Genomic DNA, 12521 nt, shown 5'->3' with positions numbered 1-12521 from the left:
ATAAAGCCAGCAAAGCCAACAACACAGGAAGTGAGCGCTTCCCTTGGGATGCTGATGTTACCCCGCTGGAAAAGTTTGTGAAACACTATTTAAATCCTTGTGACATCAAAACTATCCAATGAAATCCTGACTAATAAAGTTTTGATGGAGTTAGCAGCTCTGGCAATTTGACCCACTGCATCTACTGAATCTCTTGGGTATATTAAGCTTGTAAATGGAGGATTAAAGAGGAAATAAAATGTTATTAGTGAGTATTTTTGGTCTTGAACCTCCATCATTATAAATATAAAAGTTCTATGATTACTTTTTTTATAATAAAATATTAGCAGTGTTGTTGTTGCCTCCTACAGGACATAATGAAGTATTAACTTATAAGACCTGTGTGACCTACTTGTTCTGATATATGGTATCTACAGTGGCATGAAATTATAGTTCTGCAAAAGGAGCACTGTGTCTTTTGTTTTTAATTAGCAGAAATTATAATAACAATATTGTTACTGTTCTGCAGGCCACTTGTTTAATGTCATGAGGAGTACAACAGACTGCAGCTACAAATTTGGGCCTTTAAAGGCACAGTTCATAATACAGATCTAACCAAAATGATAGCCACTAGCCATCACTAGGCTTCACTAGTCTTCACTCCCAACAGTCTCCACTGACATTAGAAACATGTAGAAGAAAATACAGGCATGTGGTATGTACCGTATGTCTGTAGCCACCGTAGCCTCTAATGTACATGTAGTTGCAACCTGTTCTCATTCCCAGAGCGTCAAATTGCTTTTTAGTGGACATGTGCACATATTTAGAATACAGATATGCATGTGTAAGTGTCAGTTTCTCCCTCTAATGAATATTTGGTCTGGTCCTGACTTCAAAAAATCTTCAAATATTTCTCAAAATTTCGCTTTTCAACACATCTGTGCATTTTTGGGGGGGATTTTTCATACAAAACCTTTTTTTATATTCTTTAATTGGTTAAGAGCAGATTGTCCTAAAGAAACGTCCTCTGCCCATAGAATCAACATCACTGGGCATTATAAGTTTTAAGCTGTTCAACAATGATGTGAGCTTTATCTGAGTTAACAGAAGTTACAAAGGATTATTGACTCACATATCTTCATCATGGATGTACCTTCATATTTCTGATCCTTCATATGAGCAGAGCATCACTCCGTCTCATGAGAATACACAAAGTTCACTATGAGAGTTGAGAGCTGAGGATGTGCTGCTGAGATTTAAAAACAAGGAACAAGAAGACGGAAATGAAGCAGAAATAACGCTGCAGGGTAAGTTTGCTTTTAAAGTTTGCTTTTATGTTCTATAACACTCATGTTGATGCAGAGTTCAGTGTTTTAAAGTCTCTGTTTTCCTCACAGATTTCTGACAAAGACTGTCAGCAGCTGTTTGGAGTTAGCATTAGCATTAGCCTGCCGCAGACTCAGTGGAAACTGTGCATCAGAAAAGTGCATCAGATGAATAAAAAGAGTTCAAATTGTTAGATTATCTACAAGAAGCTGTACTTTTGATGATCATCTTTTTTTCTGTGTTGTTTATCCTAAAAAAAATACTGTTGCACATCAATTTGACAGGGGGTCAAATTGCTCTGCTTTGTCACACCCCTCAGCATCACTTTTTAATACACTGGGTACCCCCAGCGTCATTTTTCAACATGCAGGTAGTCCAAAAAAGGGCAAAAAGGGGTGGACAGCTAGATAAAAAGATGGCAGAAACCTGGACTGCTGCAGGAGACCACTGTTTGCTTCACGCTTCCAACTTCGTTTTGAGTGCTAATTTTAACCCAAACTAAAGGTTGGAAAATGCATCTCATAATGACACGGACGGGTTTTCATTGGAGTAAGCTGTAAGCCCGGTGCGTCACTGATGCCTTGTGCATCAGTATCAGACACTGACAGTCGTGACAAAGCAGCGTCACTTTTTATCATACTGGTTACCCCTTAGGCCAGAGAAATACTTGCTTTTAACTACACATGCACGTGCACATTATGGCTGCATTGCATATCCTGCATCCGTTTGGAGTGTTGGTTGTACATGTCCTCAGAAATTAATGCGATGCGTCCACAAAATGCAATACGAACATGAACGGTAGGGGCAGAGTAGTGGCCGTATGGGGATGTGACGGGGTCAGGGGTCAGTCGGCACGAAAGCAGCGACAACAATGGCGGAGAGTTTTGAAGACAAGTTAATAGACCAAGTCTGCAATTACCAGCATCTGTACAATGTGTCATTGCCACGATGACAAATATACTTGAATTAACAAAGTAATTAAAACCTCCTCAAGCGTTGCCATGTTTATTTTTTACATCATGCTTCTTCTTCCTCTTCTTCTTCTTCTTTGCGTTTTTTGGCAGATTTTACATCATGCAAATCTGGAAGTTCTACACACAACATGCAAAGTACACATGCAAGTATGTGAACAATTACATTCACGATGCACCTGGTTGTCTATGCAAACACATGATTAAAAAGCAAGTATGTCTCCAGCCTTAGTGTCATTTTTCAACGTGCACAGTAGTCCAATAGACTTCAATAGAACTCCCACAACATCTGAAATAGACGCCATGAGACTGATGACGTGTATATAAGATGACAAATGTCTTTATTTGGAGGTGGCGGGTTGGGTGGTGGACCTTTTTGAGGAGGCACAGGTCAGCTACAGCCTGTGTATAAATTAAGCTTAAAAGAAACTTATGTATTCAATAATGATAAGAAGAGCAACACAGAAATGCATCGTTCATCCATAAGTGAAATCACATGAATATACAGTACCTACGATTTATATGGATTGGATCTCTAACCACACAGCTGACCAATGTCTAATATTTGACAAAAGAGAAGAGCAGCACTGCCAAACTTGTATTTTGATCTAATCTTATACAAAAACACTATGCAACCCACTCTGACAACACAAGATGCATCAGAGCGACCACAGATAAAAGTGAAACAACAGGTATGAGTCAGTTGGATACACAGTCAGCAGTGTAGATGCTCAGATGATACCTCAATAATGCTGAGTCCGAGACTGTGAGTGAGACAAAGAGAAAGAAAAAGAAAGGTAGTGTCATTAGAGACTGACAGTGAATGAAACAGCCTCTTGCCACACTGTCACGTTGTGGCCCCGCCCCCTCCTGTGACCCCGGGGGAAGTGGCATAAGACCTGTCACCCTGAATCATACCCTGCGCCACGACAGCCAGGCTCATATGTAAATGTGTCAACATGCACAGATTCATGAGTCCGACATATCAGTTTGAATATGCATTTTCAACACTGACTGGAGCGTAAACATCTCTGTATGCGGGCTCAGTGCATCTATGTGTGTGTGTGTGTGTGTGTGTTTCCAGGCGCACAGTACGTATGTGTGAGCTGATCCTGGTATGTTATAGTGACATTCCCCGGTGGGAAGGAGCCTCACGACTCTTTTAATTTGCTAGACTGCCCATATCTCTTCATGAGCACAAGCTAGGCGAAAGTGACATCTGATTTCATCCACACTCAGTGGGATTCTCTGTCTCGCTCTATATTTTTCCTGTACTACTCATGTCCCAGCTGTTTACACCCTTTCAAAGTGAGGATTCACAGCTTTTTGCTGTTTCATATCATTGTAAATTATTCATACTTTTCAGGGGTGGGGGTTATGTTTGATGGTCACAATCAGCGATTTCAAGACTCTTCAAGGCTCTGGGAACTTGTGATGGCTCATTGTTTGTCATTGTTTTTTTTGTTAATGCAAAGAAATGATCATTAAATGATGAAAATAATCATTGTTTGGAGCCCTAATGGCAGGTCATGACACATGTCATTTCACATGATACAGCAGAAAAGTTCAATTTAGTGGAATAGTGATGATAGTAATGAATGATTAAATTTAAGAGATAAATAATAATAATTAAAATTATTAATTATTATTAACTTATTTCAGTGATAAATTAGGGCTGAAATTACTGCTTTCTTTATTGATTTTGAAAATTATATATATTTATTTATTTTTTTTGTTCAATCAATTGATTGTCAGAATGTCAGAAAATGGTTTTCAAAAAGTTAAAAACGCCCAAGGTGACATATTAATATCGCTTGTTTTGTCTGACTAACTGTCAAAGACCCAAAGATATTCAATTCACATTGATTAACAACAGCGTAAAGCAGCAAATCCTCACATTTCAGAAGTTGGAACCAGCATATTTTTGGCATTTTTGCTTGATGAATAAGTTTATTAATTTGCTGAATATAGTTTGTTGTCAGCACCTTGATAAATAAATACATATAGACTGTGTACTCTTGCGGAGACACTAAGTTACTCCTAAATATTTGCCTGCGGTGTGGTTACTTGTGCATTGGTTACATGTGTTTCGCACCACTCTTCACATGCTGCAGCAGTACTATGGATGACATGAATCCTGGTGGTCAGGATTCCTTTTGTCAGAAGAAATCAGATGTTTCTCTTCCATATTTCGCAGTTAAAGACTCAGAGATCTGCCGTGGCGTCACAGTGACACGTGCACCGACACAACTGGAAACATGCCTGTTTGGGAAGGGTCAGGGCCGACTGCGGGGCTCGTTTTCATCGTCATCCTGAGTCACGAGAGCATGACACAACCCTCCCCCGCTCATCACGATGTTGTCTAATATTTGGAGTCTCCCCTAAAAAAAAAACCCCCGCTGTTTTTGGATACAAAGCACGTACAACTGTACTTTAAGACTACAGTCTTCATCAATAGCACATAAACTGAATCAATTATGGAAATACATGAAGGTCAAAATCTTACCGTGAAGCTCATGATTTAAAAATTTCATGACAGTTTAATTACAATCCAGTTTTAATCTTTATATCTATCTAAAGACACACGGACGCATCTCAGTAGCCTCACCAATTATTTTCATACCAACGTCATGGAACAAATTTAACGATATTCATTCAATCTTCAAGATGAAACTATTCTCCCAGAAAATTACCATTTGCCCATTCCAGAAATAGCTCCGCCACATTATCCAAATCCATACATTACATCCACACTGTAATTCCAAAAAGCCTTATGAGTATAAAGTTCTATCTTTAAATAAGATAGGGACACATGTGTAGGGAGTAAAAGTGGGTTTACTGCGACAAAACACACCCTCTACTGCATCTACCATCTGCATAATGACCTCTAACAATTTAAATCGCCTGGTAATTACAAAAAGCGCAAAGCACCTTCCCTCTGCTTTTGCTTTAATGTGGTTTACAGGAACTGGCAACCAGAAAATGCAGAGCAGAGTACACAGTGTCAAGCAGAGGGAATCCAGACTAGTTGGCAGGCATAAAGACACAGTTTTCCCTCAGTGAGCCGCACTCTGAGGATTAAAGCTGGCAGTGTGCTCACGTCTGCTAAACAAGATATAGAAATAATACCTTGATATTTCATGTCGCGCGAGGCCAGTTAGGAAAGGGCCACAGAGGCTGTAAAGCATCTCCCCATCATCTCCGCACATCACCGCAGTCACTCACACGCACCTTTTCCAGATGCCAATATCATAATATGTGAAAACACCTGCTTTTCATATACAAGTGGGTGTGATTCTTTGATGTAGTGGCTAAAAACATAAAATTTACCTCTTACTGTACTGGCTCCACATCACACATTCTGAAGGCAAGAATTGGGAAAAACAGGAAGTGAATTACTCCAATTATTCAAAATAGCTGCCTATAAAGCATGTAATTGACTTAAACACATCCCGCAGACATTTCACTTGACAATTATGGTAATTGTAAATGCCTGATTTAATTGCAAGAGATTAGCATAAAAAAAAAAAACATTTAAAAACCAGCATAAAGGCAGAAAATTTGATACACATAATATTCTAGTGATGTTTAGAGATCAGAACTGTTTTTATGGTGGAAATGAGGTAATTTAAGATTCAGAACTACCATGTATGACTGATTCTAGTGAATACTACGCAGTTATTTCAGTATGTAAATCTCTGAGTGAGTGGCTGAGCTTTTATGTTGATATCATTTTACCATACAGTAACATTAAATGTGAGATCATTTGTGAAATTTTGGGACTTTATGCGTTGTGCTCTTGAAAAGTCTCTTAAAGGTTGCAAGCGAATCTTAATGTGCCCTCAATTTAATTTACCATCATTAATTAAAAGCTCCTGGAGTTTTATTCTGGCTTTTAACGGTAAATTGAAAGTGAAACAGAATAATGAATTCTACAGTATATGGTGGTATTGATTTTCCATGTATCACAGTGTCATTAAGAATTGATATAGTATCATAAAAGTCAGTACTGAGCACAGCAACAGAACTAGACAGATGGAAATATTTAAACATGTTAAAAAAAAAAAATCAAACCAGGTACCTTTAGGCCATTTTGAGAGACACTAACACGCTGAAGATTTCGAGTATGTGCTCTGCAATGTTGGAACCAAGTGTATTTACTCAAGTACTGTGCTTGAGCACAAATTTGAGGTACTTTATTTCAGTAGTTCAGTGTCGTGCTACTTTATACTTCTCCTGCACCGCAATTCAGGGGGATAAATTGCACTTTTTACTCCATTACATCTATTTGACATCTTTAGTTGCTACTTTTCAGATCACGATTTCACACACAAAGTATATGAGTTACGAGTTTAAAATATAGATTAAGCTACCCAACGGTATATAAAATAATCCAAATTAGCTCCAGCAACAAGAACCAGTAGTAATAATCCAATAATGTAATATATAACAGTATAGCAAACACAGGGGCCGTTTTTCTGAATTATACATACTTTTTCATTTGATACTTTATGCACTTCAGTGACTTTTTCAATACAGGACTTTTACATGTTATGGAGTATATTTATATTGCATAATTGCAACTTTTTCTTAAGATCTGAATACCTCCTCCACCACTGGTGTTATTTACACTTTTAGGGCATCTCTTTAGCATTTAAAATTGTTTAGTATGTGCTCTAAACTTCACATTTTCATCATACAATTTGGGAATCAAGACACTAATCTGCAGCATAGTTGAAAGCAAGCTTTGTCAGTGTTGCTGTTCTCTACTTATTAAAGAGCCATTTCCAGCACCTTTTCTTGGCTTGACTCTTATTGGATGACCAAAGAAACAAAGCCGCAAAATTTGCTGATTTGATATGTTATAAATCAACTTACCAGCCAACAAAGAGGCTTGTAACATTTTTTTTTTAGAGTTTTCTAGGACATCTTCTAATCATTTAATCCATGCACAATTCATCACTTATACAGTATCTGCCAAGTCATGAGGTTTTTTTGGGGGGGGGGGGGGGGCGCAGGAGTGATTTTCTGCACCAGTGTAATAATACAGAAATGCTGTATTTTAAATGAAAAGAGGACAGGAGCACATTGGTCATGATACTAACTGAAGTGATGGGGCATTTACTTTCTGCCACAAAGAATCTGCTCCTCATCTCTCTCTCTCAGGGCTGGAGTGCACAGAGGTCGACTTCCCCTCCTCCCATATTGGTACAAGTCATCTCTTGGAGGGATGCAGGGGGTAACAAGCCGGGAGGGGTTATTGGGCAACAGAGATGGACTACCTCGCAGAAATAGTTTCACATACAGAAAATTTTCATTAAATCTACAGCAAGGCTGTGCAATGCCAAAACAGCACTCACTGGATGGAAAAAAAAGAAGGAATGGAGGGCAAATAGAGGTAGAAATGCTTCTACTGGCAGCTAACCAAAGAATAAATTCTGAATAAATACATAGCATCCATACGTTATGCAGAAAGCAAGCATTATTCACTAGCAATAAGCTCTTTCAATTGGCCAGATCCCAAATGTATCACCATGACTTTACATATAGCGTGGATTTTCTGAAGCACCGTGCAGAAACTCATCATGGTGGCTCATATTTGAGCCGTCGCTGGTGTGGCGTTGACAAATGCTCCGCACAGAAACCAATGTGGCATATTTCAAAGGCACCCAGCACAATGAAATGGTTTCTCATCAGGGTGAATAATGCCGGGTGCTTGCTGCTCCTTAACTGCTCTGAGTGGTGGGAGTGTTTCTTTTGATATATGGACTTCAGAAATGATGAGGTAATCACTGAATCGGGGAATATGTGTATGGAGGGGCTGTCAAACCAATAGTTAGCACATTCTGTTAAGAGCGTAAGAAGGCTTTTAGAGCTAGAGCACCATAGGTAAAGGCACAAGTACTACCATAAAATAAAACGCTGAAGACAGTTTTTATGGTTACACAATAAAAGCACATATTAAAAATACTTGAAGCTTATTTGTGTGATTATTTATACCTGGAATAGCAATGTTAGAATGTTAGAATATTTTATTTTGGCAGCTATTTAGTTTTAGACAATTTACTGAGCAACAAACCTGTTTTATTATAATGAAAACTTCTGCTGCAACCACCATTAATTACTTTATCATCCTAATTGAAATAATTCAGCTCTTTAGCTTTGACTAAATAAAACATTAAATATTATTCGGTACAAGACACTCCACTAAAAGACGCTCAAAAATTGAAGATGCATTGGCAAAGCTTCACTTGTGCAATATATTCATTATTAGTGAATCTCAAGAGTTTACCAATAAAGTCATTATAAAGTCTACACATGCTTCCACTGATCTGAACAGATCCTGCAGGATTTAACCAAACCCTGAGGAGAATCTCTGCACCGCCCATCCACACCATGTTGCTGCTGAGATGATTTGAGAACAAAAGATTGTGAGACACACTGGTTCCGTCTCAAAAACTGGGGTGTATTGGCTTCTCAGAAGACGAAATTATGTTTGATTAGAAACTGATGGGCACGCATATGGATTCTAAATTAGCAGCTTCTGTCAATTAGACGCGCAGGTCGCTGCCTCCCAAAAGCACGTTTTCACGGTGAAGTTGGGCTCTTGTTGCTCACAGCTTGGCCTTAACCAATGTGTTACACACGCAGAAATTAGAGAAAATTCAGTGCAAATTATAAACGAAATAAACCACGGAGATGCAACCATCGTCTGTGCGTTATGGTGCCAAATGGTGACCCCCGACATTCACACTCACCGTGGAGTCCCATTGGCTTAGAAATGGCACATTAAGAACAAAGATGGAAATAAATGCCACAATACTGGGAATTATTAGATGAATTCTTACCGCTATGCGAGTCTGTGAAGATGCTTTAAGATATAAGATGATCTTTTTCTTGGGAGGGGAAGGTCGTTTTGGACTTGGTGAGGTCCAAACTTGAATCCCGCCGTTGATTATCTGCTCCACTTCTCGGGAGGAAGTTGGAACCAGCAGGGTGTTTCACTGATGGGTTTTTATTTTATCTCATAGCATCACTGCGAGATTTGTAAGCATTCTTTGTCCATGCCCGTCACACTAGTCTTCCTTCGGTCGAGGAACGTCGATTAAACTATGTGGTCTGCTGCGTAAAACCGGTGCCAAAATTCCTGCGGGCCCATTCCGATACAGCGATGCTAGACAATAGTCTGGTCATTTTGGCACGGACTGAACCTACCCCGCTGCCAAGAATAATCGCATCGGCTGATTAAAACCAAATCTTGAGAGCTATTTTGTTCATATCTCTGTGACTGGCTCGAGAATAAATATGTCAGTCGCTCACATGTGTCAGTTGGCTCCGGTATTGTCTGTCGGGTCCCTCATCCTCTTCTTCTTCTTCGCAGTGGACAGTGGAGTTGCCGATCTGTTGATCACTGGAGGTCCACCTACATCCAGCGGTGTCTTTGTCTCGGGTTTTTCAGGACCAGGCTTTCCGCCGTGTGCCACATACAGTCTGACACTAGCTGAACGGGGGTCTGGTTGAGTGACAGCTGGATTCCCTGACTGAAAGCTTGGCGACCCGTCTTTGCAGGGGAGCAGTAAAAGCAGGATGCTGCGCGTACGCGTCTTTGACAGTGCGCGCACCCGATAGGTCACACATCCTGGGTTCATAAACATCTGCTGAATATGAAAAAGCAATTAACCCAATTACAAACAAAATGCGTTTTTACAGAAATTAGTATTATATTCTCATTGTATTTCTATTTAAGCCCGTAGTGCCCTTAGTTTATAATGTGTATAATCATATTCAAGGTTTTTTTAATCACCTATGATAAGCTATAATTTTAATATAATTATATTTCATAGGCTCAGTATTGCTTAAAAATATACAGTAGGATTACTGTTGGTATGTTTGGTATATTGTAACTTAACTGTGTTACATTCTTTACTCTCAGTTATAATTTTTTGAATGTGTCTTCTTCTCTGCCTTGCATTACAATGTTAGACAGTTACAAGAGTCAAGGGTCTATTTTTTCAGGCAGGAAGATTTTATTATTAATTGTATTTCTATAGCAGCTTTCCAACATAAAGGCAATTTAAAGTGCAATACACAAAGCATAAAAAAACAATGGAAAGGAAGATAAATTAAATTTCAAGAGAATAAAATGTAATTTAAAAAAAAGCAGACGAGATACTTGTCAAAGTGTTAAATGTTACAGTGCAATCATAGAGCAGTCAAATGTAAAGAGCCCCCAAAGATGAAGCCTTGGGACTTCTGTTGTCACTGTGGAGCCCACAAAGCTTAGATAAAGTGCAACTTTGATGACTTCAGCCTGTTGGATGGAAAACGAAGTTGGACGACCTGTCACACATGAAAAAAAAAAGAAGACAAATTTCACCACCAGGCTGCAAACCATATTCCAAGGAAATGACTGGACTACACAGGATCCTTCAGTGGATGATGTCTGCAGTTCCAAACAGTCAGAAGAGCCATTCGCTCAGAAATCAGTGGAAATGATTAGAACCATTCCAAGGTGTTTTCACCATTTGGTACCAGCTAAGTGGACCCACTGTGTGAGGGCTCACGTCTGGTCCCAATCTGCTTTTGTGCCATGCCTCTAGCGAGGGAACACATATGGCTCTTTTGGCAAATTGAAACAGCTAGTTGCTTTGAATTTGCAGCTTGATTGTTCTAAAGTGGGGTTGCTCACATATTCCTCCAACCCCCCCCCCCCCCCCCCCCCCCCCCCCCCCCCCCGGATTCTGCAGCCCTCTCAGGCACCAGTGCTGTCCTGAGCTCTGTGATTGGAGAATGATTCAGTATTGTGGGTCTGTCAGGTGCCTTAGGGTGCGGGAGTCACACAGTCATGTGGTCGTATTTGGTTTTGTTGTTTTTTTTCCTGTCTGCTCACAGCACTGACCTTGCCGGACCTCAAATTGTCACTGACCTGCTGGGCAGTGATGGCGCCCCCCTGTGTTTCTGTAGGATACGCTACGTTTGACTATTCAGGATCGAGATGTCAAGACATATACGATGCTCATTTGTCAATGGAGAAAGCAAGAATTCACCCTCACTTTAACTCAAGTCATATACAACCTGAAGATACTTTTTGGGGGTCATGACATTGTTTGGAGGGTTACTAAACCTCTTGCTCATAGATCTATTAATGATTTGTATAATTGGCCAATTCTTTGCTATGGGCAAGCTGTCAATATGAAATTGCCTCACTGGACTCTCCATGCCTTTGCATATACACTTTGGGCTGGATGTTCTACAGGGTAAGGTCTACTTGTGATGTTAGCAGGAAGAGACAAGTGTGATTGAGTCACAGACACATGACAGAGCCAGAGAGGTGTGTAGGTGCAGAGAGACAGGACAAGATGAAGGAGAGGTAAAAGCAGAGGACAGATTTATTGCAGGGAAAAGGTGACTGATGGGGTGGTTGAGAGCAGATGGAGCTTTAAAGGAAAAAGGCCTGACTTGCAGGAAGAGGGTGCCCCTCGCCGACCCTATACCGAGGCAGAGTCTTGCTCCTGTTTATATTTAGCACAGGGACCACAGATTGTAACAAGTGCTCCAGGGCCTTGTGTTCAGACTGGCAAGAACTGATGCCATCCGTCTCATCGCTCGGGGTCAGGCACGAACCCGGCTCACGCCACCGCAATGGAGGAGTGATGGGACCATGTCGTCTGAGTGCAGTTTTTTTACTGAACACGTGCAGAATTGATCACATTCTGTCACGGCAGATGTCTTCAAAGCAGAGGTGAGAGGATACAAGAGAGTGGGCGTTGCAACCCGAACCCTTAAATCATCCTCATGTTGATACATTGATGTGAAAATCCTTCACTCGTCCTCGGCTCTTCCTAAAGATGCGTTCGTGTTTACAGCAATTCCTCAATCTCCTCATTTCTCCTTCCTTCATGCATTTGAAAAGGGCACAGTATCCCCCCCATCACCATCTACACATGTCTACTGAAATAAAAAAATCCCATGTCTCTTTGGACAGGATTGACATTCAGTCCAAATGTCAAAGCAGCTCAAGCCATGTTTGACTCTTCCTGTCCCCGTTCTTACCTTCCCCATCTCCACCACCTCCAGGACTGTTCGGGGGATTGTCAGCGGTGAGTGATGAAGGACTGAGTGGTTCAGACACCAGAGTCTTCTGAAGGTGTGACAAGACATCACACATCAAGCTATTAGTTGGGTCATCAAGTGTAGTCAAACCCTGCTCTTTAAAGAGACACTGCACTCAATAAGCACCCTTTT

At 40.3% G+C, this 12521-nt stretch overlaps 1 protein-coding gene across 1 annotated transcript in view; it reads right to left on the bottom strand.

The window, feature by feature from the left end:
* The window catches only part of gjc1 (gap junction protein gamma 1), a 44469-nt gene extending 34711 nt beyond the window's left edge, over window positions 1-9758 (bottom strand). Inside the window, exon 1 of the mRNA XM_042392966.1 lies at window positions 9125-9758. The gene's annotated coding sequence lies outside the window, so the exon portion shown is untranslated. The remainder of the gene's footprint in view (window positions 1-9124) is intronic.
* Between the last annotated feature and the right edge of the window lie 2763 nt (window positions 9759-12521).

This window comes from Thunnus maccoyii, chromosome 18 (assembly GCF_910596095.1).
Source record: "Thunnus maccoyii chromosome 18, fThuMac1.1, whole genome shotgun sequence".
In the NCBI taxonomy this organism is placed as follows: domain Eukaryota; kingdom Metazoa; phylum Chordata; class Actinopteri; order Scombriformes; family Scombridae; genus Thunnus; species Thunnus maccoyii.
The sequence above is the reverse complement of the archived record's forward strand: the minus strand, read 5'-3'. Positions and strand labels throughout refer to the sequence as shown.